This window comes from Mobula birostris, chromosome 13, assembly GCF_030028105.1.
Source record: "Mobula birostris isolate sMobBir1 chromosome 13, sMobBir1.hap1, whole genome shotgun sequence".
In the NCBI taxonomy this organism is placed as follows: Eukaryota; Metazoa; Chordata; class Chondrichthyes; order Myliobatiformes; family Myliobatidae; genus Mobula; species Mobula birostris.
In genome coordinates this window covers 36768350-36778090 of record NC_092382.1, presented here as the reverse complement: position 1 = coordinate 36778090, position 9741 = coordinate 36768350, and the positions used below count along the sequence as shown (strand labels likewise).

General features: G+C 43.9%; 1 long non-coding RNA gene across 1 annotated transcript; it reads right to left on the bottom strand.

Moving 5' to 3' along the window:
• Positions 1–352: 352 nt before the first annotated feature.
• On the bottom strand, positions 353–8960 carry LOC140207532 (uncharacterized). The gene is made up of 3 exons (XR_011888576.1): positions 8888–8960; positions 6172–6339; positions 353–655 (listed from the first exon to the last, which is right to left on the bottom strand). It is a non-coding gene; the product is annotated as an uncharacterized lncRNA (long non-coding RNA).
• Positions 8961–9741: the final 781 nt, after the last annotated feature.

The following is a 9741-nucleotide window of genomic DNA, read 5'->3' as shown; positions in this document are numbered from 1 at the left end:
ACTTGTAAGCTAGCTAACGTTGTGAATCTCTTCCCATAGTCTGAGCATATGAATGGCCTCTCCCCAGTGTGAACTCTGATGTACCTTCAGTTCAGATGACTGAGTGAATCCCTTCCCACAGACTGAGCAGTAGAATGGCCACTCTCCAGTGTGGACTGACTGGTATCTCAGTAGATGAGATGACTGAGTGAATCCCTTCCCAGAGTCCGAGCAGGTGAACGGCCACTCCCCAGTGCGAACTCGCTGGTGAGCCATTAGGTCAGATGACTGAGTGAATCTTTCCCCACAAATTCAGCAGATGACCAGCCTCTGCCCAGTGTGAACTGACTGGTGTGTCCACAGTTCGGATGACCAACTGAATCCCTTCTCACCCACAGAACAGGTGAGTGGACTTGTCCCAGTGTGAACTTGCTGATGTAACTTCATGAATTGACCTTGAATCCCCACAGTCTGAAAAGGTGAACGGCCTCTCCCCTGTGTAAACTGACAGGCCTGCCAGTCAGTCAGATGATTGAGTAAATCCCTCCCCACAGTCTGAGCAGGAAGGATGATCGAGTGAATCCCTTGCTCCACTTCTTAAATATCTGGACAGAGACAGCAACACTGGTGTGTTGTGTTTGAGATTCCCGTAGATATATTCCTTGTCGTTTTTAACCTGAAAAATTATTTATAAAATCCATCAAGGAGTGAAGGACAACATTTAAGACTAGATCATTGGAGTTGTCCAGTTGTGATCTGGCATCACACTGTTACAGTGAAGTTCAACACAAGTTGGAGAGAGAAATCATCTTTTAACTGGGCACAGTGCTGGTATCTGGAATGACCATCAATTTCCTGAAGCTCTTCCTGTCTCTATAAGAATCAGACATTTCTGCATCTCCAATCTGTGACTTGGCTCAGTTTAACACTCTCCATTGGTAATATTCCCTGTTCCCACTGAGCTGCATGGGTGCCTGGCCCCACCGTAACTGAAACACTCTCACACAAATAGCTTTTGTTGACGTGCAGCTGGGATTTTCTATTATCTACTGTCAATGTGAAGTGCCACAGTTATAAAGCCATGTAAACATTTCCTGCCCCGATGAATGGTTGGTCCGCACAGCTGTTAAAAGGAATTACATTGATATTAGTATTATTTCATGACCTTGTCACAGAGTCATAGAAAAGTACAACACAGAAACAGGCCCTTTGGCCCATCTAGTTTGTGTTGAACTATTTAAACTATTTACCCCTGTACCCCGAATATCCAGGGACCTATACAAACCTCCTAAATGTTGAAATTGAGCTTGCATGCAACAGTTGGGCTGTCTACTCATTCCACATCTGGATGACCGTCTGTGTGAAGAAGTTTCCCCTCATTTTCCCCTTAATGTGTCACCTTTCACCCTTAACCCATGGCCCTGGCTGTAGTCCCAACCAATCTCAGTGGAAAAAGCCAGCTTGCATTTACCCCATCTATAACCCTCATAATTTTGGCACACATCCATCAAAGCTCCCCTCAATCTCTACATTCCAAGGAATAAAGCCCAGACCCTTTCAATCTCTCCTTATAACCCAAGACCTCTAGACCTGGCAAAACCCTTGCGAATTTCCTCTGAACTCTTTCAAACTCTTTTACATCTTTCCTGTAGGTTGGTGACGAAAACTGCACACAATACTCCATATTATGCCTCACCAATGTCTTGTACAATGTCAACATAACATCCATCTCCTCTACTTAGCACTTTCATTTATGAAAGCCAATGTGCCAAAATCTTTCTTTCTGTCCCTATTGAACTGTGACATCACTTTCAGTGAAATATAGACCTGTATTCCCATGTCCCTTTCTTCTACAATACTTCTCAGTGCCCTACCAGTCACCGTGTAAGACGTACCCTGGTACGTCCTACCAAAGCACAACACCTCACACTTGTCTGCATTAAATTCCATTTTCCATTTCTCAAACCGTTTTTTCCAGCAGTCCAGATCGCACTGCATGCCATGATAGTCTTCCTCGTTGTCCACTGCACCACCAGTCCTGGTGTCATCCACAAATTTGCTGATCCAGTTAACCACACTATCATCCAGGTTACTGATAGATATGAAAAACAACAACAGATCCTGCACTGTGGCACACCACTAGTCACAGATTTTCAGCCAGAAAGGCAACTATCTGCCACAACACTCTGGTGAGGAAGTTTTAAGGGTATTGGGGGATGTAAGAAATGATTCTTGGACTCTTGTAAATAACAGGTTAAAACTAAGTGCAAGCTTATGTGTGCTCTGTTCTGGATAGTGTGCAAATTTCTGTTTTGTCCTTCACTGAGGAATCTGCTTGCAGCTTGTTTAGATTAACGACACACAGATGCCTCTTGGGAATGTTATGTAGAGTTGAGTTCTCATAAGACACGAATTGAACTAAATTCATTCCTTTGTCTAACCAATGAGAATAACTTATAAGAATTGGACAGAACATTCATTTGTAATTAAAATCCTGATTTAGTGGACTCTCTTATCTAAGAAATAAGTTTTGCTCCAACAGACTTGGTGGGAATACTAGTTGAACTAAAGTGCTCTTTGTTTCGCTAGTTCTATAATTGTAACGTTTCTGCACGTTAGACAGAGATTCATCATGAGCCGCCAGAGGGAGAGGAATTCAGTCTCTCTGATGCTTGGCTCCAAGCTTCCTGCCGGCTGAGTTCAAACAAATAAACTGGTGAAAAGGATAAAGTACTGTTTGTAGTGTGGTTATTGGTCTGGCAAATTTAAGTTTACACCATAAAAAGTATCCCATCCAGATACTTCACACCTTTGCACGGCTACTCTCTTCTGTTGATTTCAAGAAATAGCAGAGAACTGTGGACACATCATGGAAACAAGCCTCCCCTCCATGGACTCTCTCTATACTTCCTGCAGCCTCAGTAAATCAGGCAACATAAAGATTCCTCGGCTTGGGACAGTTTCCATTCTGCTGTTATAAACAAACTGAATATTCCTCAGCATTATAAGATGGACTCCTGACTTCATAATGTAACTTGAAGTGACCTTGCACCATATTTCTACCTGCAGTGGATTTTCTCTGTAATCATAATGCTTTGTTACACTCTGTTAATGAATTACCATTTTCTACTGTTGTAATGTGTTGATCTGAGAGGATGGTATGCAGGACAAAATTTTCATTAAACCTTGGTACATGACAATAATAAACAATTCCCTACTTTAATTGTGTGGAAATATTAGACAGACTGAGCTTCTCCTCTGGAACTTCCAGAGGGAGATTTAACTGAAGTGTACAAATGTTTCAGAAGCCCAGAAAAACAGAAAAGGCTTCCTTCTTGCATTAATAGGGTTATATACCTCGAAACATTGGCTGCACTTGGGCAATTTGTATCAGTGGAATAGAGTCAATGAAAAAAAAAGTGCCCACCCACAATGAGAGAACGTGACAGATCTGGGTCTCACTCCCTTGTCTGAATGGAAGAAAGATTAAACTGCACAACCACGAGAAACAAACCCACAGATGTAAGGAACAGCACACATGAAGTCAGACCCCAGTGTAGCAAAACCATGCATGACATCAGGCATGTGGAGGGGGAGGGAAGGAGAGGGGATAAGATTTTTGGTTCCATGGCTCTCTTCCAGGGAAGGTGGGATCTGTACAGAAGGGACCACAACAAGAGAGAAGGTTCTTTGGAAACTGAAGATCTGAAGGCAGATAAGTCACTCGGACCAGATGGTTTGCACCCACTGTTCTGAAAGAGGTGGCCGGAGAGATTGTGGAGGCTTTAGTAATGATCCTTCAAGAACCACTAAATTTAGGAATGGTTCTGAAAGACTGGAAAGTTGCAAATGTCACTCCACTCTTCAAGAAGGGAGAGAGACAGAAGAAAGGAAACTGTAGGCCACTCAGTCTGACAATGGTTTGAACGATGTTGGAGTCGATTGGTAAGGATGTGAGTTCAGGGCACTTGAAGGCACAAGATAAAATAGGCCGGAGTCAGCATTGTTTCCTCAAGGGAAAATCTTGTCTGATAAATTTGTTGGGATGCTTTGAAGAAATAATAAGCAGGGTAGACAAAGGAGAATTGGTTGATGTTGTGTGCTTGGATTTTCAGGCCTTTGACAAGGTGCCACACGTGAGACTCCTTAACAAGCTCTGAGCCTGTGTTATTACAGGGAAAAGATTGTGGCTGATTGGCAGGAGGAAACGAGTGGGAATAGAGACAATGTTTTCTGCCTGGCTACCGGTTTCTAGTGGAGTTCCACAGGGGTCTATGTTGGGAACGATTCTTTTCATGTTATATGCCAATGATTTGGATGATGGAATTGATGACTTTGTTGCAAAGTTTGCAGGAGATGTAAAAATAGGTGGAGGGGCAGGTCGTTTTGGAGGAGTAGGGAGGCTACAGAAAGATCAGGAAAATGGGCAAGGAAATGGCAGATGGAATACTGTGTCGGGAGGTGCATGATTATACACTTTGCTAGAAGAAATGAAAGGGTTGGCTATTCTCTAAATGGACAGAATGTACAAAAAAAATCTGAGGTGCAAATGGACTTGGGAGCCATTGTTCAGGATTCCCTAAAGGTTAATTTGTGCATTCAGTCTTTAGTGAGGAAGGCAAGTATGATGTTTGCATTCAGTTCAAGAATATAAAATATAAATACAAAACTAAATATAAAAGTGAGGATGTAATGTTGAGACTTCACAAAGCTCCTGGATTATTCTCAGCAGTTTTGGGCCCCTTATCTCAGCAAGGATGTGCTAACACTGGAGAGAGTTCCAAGGAGGTTTACGAAAATGAGTACAGAATTGAATGGCCTGTCACATGAAGAGCATTTGATGGCTCTGGACCTGTATTCAGAGGAATGAAGGATGATTTCTTTGAATCCTATCAAATGGTGAATGGCCTTGATGGAGTGGATGTGGAGAGGATATTTCCTGTGTTGGGAGAGTCCAGGACCAGAGGACACAACCTCAGATTACAGGGGATAGGCGGGCATTCTTTTAGAAAGGATATGGGGGGAATTTCTTCAGCCAGAGAGTGGTGAATCTATGGAATTCTTTGTCATGAGATGCTGTGAATGCCAAGTACTTATGGATATCAAAGGCAGAGGTTCCTAGATTCTTGATTGATGACGGTTTATGGGGAGAAGGAAGGAGACTGGGAATGAGGAAAATTGGAACAGACATGATTAAATGGCAGAACAGGAGCAATGGGCCAAATGGCCTAATTTTGCTCCTATGTTTTATGGTTTTATGTGGGGGCATCAGAATGACGTCACATATGGGTGAAAGTTTGTACTGAAAAGCTGTTTAATGGAGTTTTTTAATGATTTTGGGGAGTGAGCGAAGGAAACCTAATGGGTTTCATCAATGAACCAACATTGTGTGATTTAAAGCCCCCTGCAAGGTACCCTGCTCTGCCATGTTGTCCGTAGAGTGGGCAGTGTGGTGCTTGTCTCGAGTTGGGTCACAAAACTCCAATGTTTCTGAGGAGGACTTCCCAGAGTGATCTGGTCTGGGGTGGTTCAGTCAGTGCAGTGTCTCGTTGTATTGTATTTTCAGAAACAACAGTTTTACTGATATAAACTGGAATTGCCAGCAGGGTAAAGACAGGTTCATATCAGTTAACAGAAGACCTCTCGTCCCTGTGGTCCTTGTCTCCCAGCAATCTAAACACCCCAACAGTGTAGGTACCCGTTCATCTAAAAGTGAGTGAATCATTCCGATAGTTGATCACTGAGAGGAATTATATTTGTTGGGAACAGCTAGACGATAGGAAGCAGATGATGATGATAGGAAGCTGTTTATTGGAGTCGAGGCCCTGTGCCTCGTGGAGTTCTCCAGGGTTTGGGTAGTGAGTTTGCAGCAAGTAATTTCAAAGAATTACCTCTTTTTGCAAGATAGTAAATATAAGCACCCATCTTTGCCTCTCCACACTTAGAACCGGCCAAAAGCTACTTCAGAAGATGCAAGTTCTTCAAATGAGCAAACACTGAGAGAATGTGCGTGAGTTTAAAGAGCTGGGATACTGACAGAATATTACCAGACCTGGAGTGATTGCAACTGGGTCTGACAGAGGCATAACTGATATTTCTGGGCACATTCATTCTCACCTCAACTATTCCCTACCTTACTTTGTACAGATATGTAATTTCTAAAGGACCAGTGTCTGAGTAAATGAGACCCACCAAACTTTCTCCTGGTGAATCAATGGAAACCCTGAGTCAGATGGGTTCTCTCCAGTTTGTGCTCTCAGTCCTTGGGCTGGTTCACTTGCTGCTGTTCCCTCATCTTCAGTCGTGGTTCACTTCCAGTTGTGGGTTTTTCTTCCAATAAAACTCTCACTGCAGGTCTAACTTTAACATGAAAGATAATGAAGCATGTCAACAATACAAAGGAGAACAAAATATTTCTGCTCACTGAAATCTAAACATTGAAGACAAATATAATGATCTCAGTGAACAAATCTGTAATTGTCCCTGACAAGTCACAAGACTTGATTTGGGATAGGAAGGACTCATCGTTCAGTCATGGTAAGATATGAGATGGAGGAACAGAATTAGGTGATTCGATCCATCGAGTCTGCTTCAGCACTCAACCATGGCTGAGATTTATTCCAACACTATATTCCTGCCTTCCTCCTGTAACCCTGAAGCTACTTAGCAATCATGAATATATTAATCTTTGCCCTAAATATACACAAATGACAGCCTCAACCACACTCAGTGGCAACAAATTCCACGCATCAGCCATCTTTTGGCTGAAGAAATTTTTCTCATCTCAGTTTCTTTATTCTGAGACTGTGCTGTCAAATCAGACTCTCCGTGTAATGGAAACGTCCTCTCCATGTCCATTGTATCCAGGCTTTTCAGCATTCAGTCAGTTTACTTAACCACACACCTGCTTTCACCACCCCGTTAAATGCTCCTCACACATAAAGCTGATCATTTCTGAGATTACTCATGTGAACCTTGTTAGCAACAACTACACTGAACACATTTTCACGTATAACAGACAATCAGGAAATGTAAACCATTCCAGGGTGAACGTAATAAAAAGAAACTGGAATCACCAGAATCGCCCAACAGGAGAGGAGCTGCTGTGGGCAGAGCATCAAATTTAACGATTCAGGTTCACAATCTTCTATCAGAATGGATTCACAATTTCCCATTTTTAGTGCAGACCACCAGCAACGTGAGTTCCTGTTTGATTTCCACTACCTGACAGACAGGTGACAGTGAGGAGGAATTTCCATACACAGTTCGAACACTGAAACCCCAGGTCTATTTCTACTGGTGTAAATACAGAACAGCCCATTTGATCACAGCCTCTCCTCGTGAGGGATGGAATACAAACTCATTCGCTCCTCAGATTAACAGCCATTTCTTCCAAAGGAACTCCAGATATGAACATTTGATCCCAGACCAGAAATATTCGCTCAACACCTCATAAACCTGGGTCCATTTTACTTGGATCTAAAACTGTGATATCCCAGGACCCAACCTCACACAGCCACACAGCTGAACGTGCCACTTACCCACATTGAGAGTCTCACACATCATCCCTACATCTCTCACTGGGTGGTGCAGTCAGGGATTCCCCCACAACCAATGTCCAGCTGCTTGAAATTTCTGCTTCATTGCAGAAGTACGACCACCCAGCCCCATCTGTAGAAGCACTGACCAATGTCAAAGCCAAAACACCAATAGTTCCATATCCCTGGAATGCCGATCACAGAATTATATCCCAAGCACCAACTCTCCCAGTACTCTTTGCTACCAGTAAAATGCTGCAGTGTGTCAGCCAGTCACAATTCAATAACTAGCACCTCCACACCAATGTACAATAGAACTGGAACCTGATGACCCTTTGGCATTCCAGCTCACATAAACTGATTCCAGAAATAACTCAGCGAGGCCAAAGCTGTAAAAGAACACATTGCAATGAAGACAAGTGTTAGAAGAAAGATTGCTGATATATATTATTGAAGAGGTGTAATGCAGGGTGGACCAAGGTTGACCCAGATGGTTGATATACATCACTGAAGCTGGGGGGGAGAGAGACTGGACAGAGGTTGAACGAGATGGGCAGGGAATGAGCAAATGGAACCAGGTGGAGAAGAGTTCAAGGAGGATCAGTGATGGTTCTCCAGCAATACATAGATACAGAATTAATAGTACACACTACCGTATAAAAGATCTTAAAATGACAAAGTTAGAACAAACAATAAGAACTTTGGCATTTATAATTTGACCCTCACCAAATTTTTATCAGCACACCATAGAAAGTTTCCCATCTGGGCACTTCAACCCCTTGCATGGTAACTACTCTGCCCGTGACTGTAAGGAGCTGCAGAGACCTTTGGATACAGATCAGCACATCACAGAAACCATTCTCCCCCCTAGACTTCCCAGTCCCTCGGTAAGCAGGCAGTGAAATCAAACATCCCCTCAACCTGGGACGTCCTCCCTCACCCACCCCAGTCAGGGAGAAGACACAACAGCCATAATGCTCAAGGACCGACGCGAGGAGCCTCAGGAATCGAGGCGAGTTGGGAGAAGTTAACGGGACTCAGTGGCCAACATCAGATTCCCCAACACAATATGGATGAAGCATCACCACACATCCCGGGAGCGTTCAAACATACCACGTGATCGTGCGTCGCAAAGCGGAGGGCGGGGCAAATCTGCTGGAAGCAGCCTCACATGACCTGTTGGCGGGACTGCTATTTCAATTCTGCGGAAATATACAGCCTGGGCTCCTGGTTTGAATCGTTCAATGCAGATTAAGTGAAGTCTACACATTTTTGACGAGCCCAGATAACTGGGTACTAAATGAGCAATCGGCCCTCAGTTCCGGGCTCACGGCCAACATCAGATCTTCCCGCTCAGGATCTATACTCACCAATGGGAAAGTGATATCTTCGGCCCGCAAACAGTGACCCCGACGCCCGGGTCCCCAAGCGAGGAAACGAGGACACTTTCCCGAAATCACAGACGATCCGCTTCAGCACTGGAGGAGAAAGGTAAACACCGCTCACTCGGAGACTGTCAGCATGCGCGAAGTGATTATTGCATCGGGGCCTCGGAAACAGACGCGCAGATGCTGCCCATCTGCGGATAAATGGGAGGGGTGAACGTGGTCACGTGACGTGTGTGTGTGTGTGTGTGTGTGTGTGTGTGTGTGTGTCTCTCTCTCTCTCTCTAACTCTCTCTCTCTAACTCTCTCTCTCTCTTCCCCACCCCCCAACCCAGGCAGAGCATTCCAGCTACCCACCACTATGTGGAAATAAACAAACTTGCCCCTCACATCTCCTCTCACCTTGAATGTATTAGACATTTCAACCCCCTGGAAAATTATATCATCTGTCCACTCTATCTATTCCTCTCGTAATCTTATAAACGTTCATCCAGTCTCACCCCAGCCTGCGCCGCTCTGTACAAAACAAAATAAGTTTGTCCAACCTCTCGTTATAGCTCATGCCCTCCAATCCAGGCAGTATCCTGGTAAACCTCCTCTGTGCCCTCTCCAAAGCCCCGACATCCTTCCGAGAGTGGGGGCGACCAGAACTGTATGAAACACTCCAGATGTGGTCTAACTAGTTTTATAAAGCTGTGTTACAAACTGTAACGTTTTAGAAACGAACCAGCAGCAATAGAGATCACACTAGAGTCTGGTTTTGATGTTAAAATCGTTATCTTTATTAATACCTACTTATTACATAGTAACTTAACCGTATAAAGGAAAGTTAACAGTGT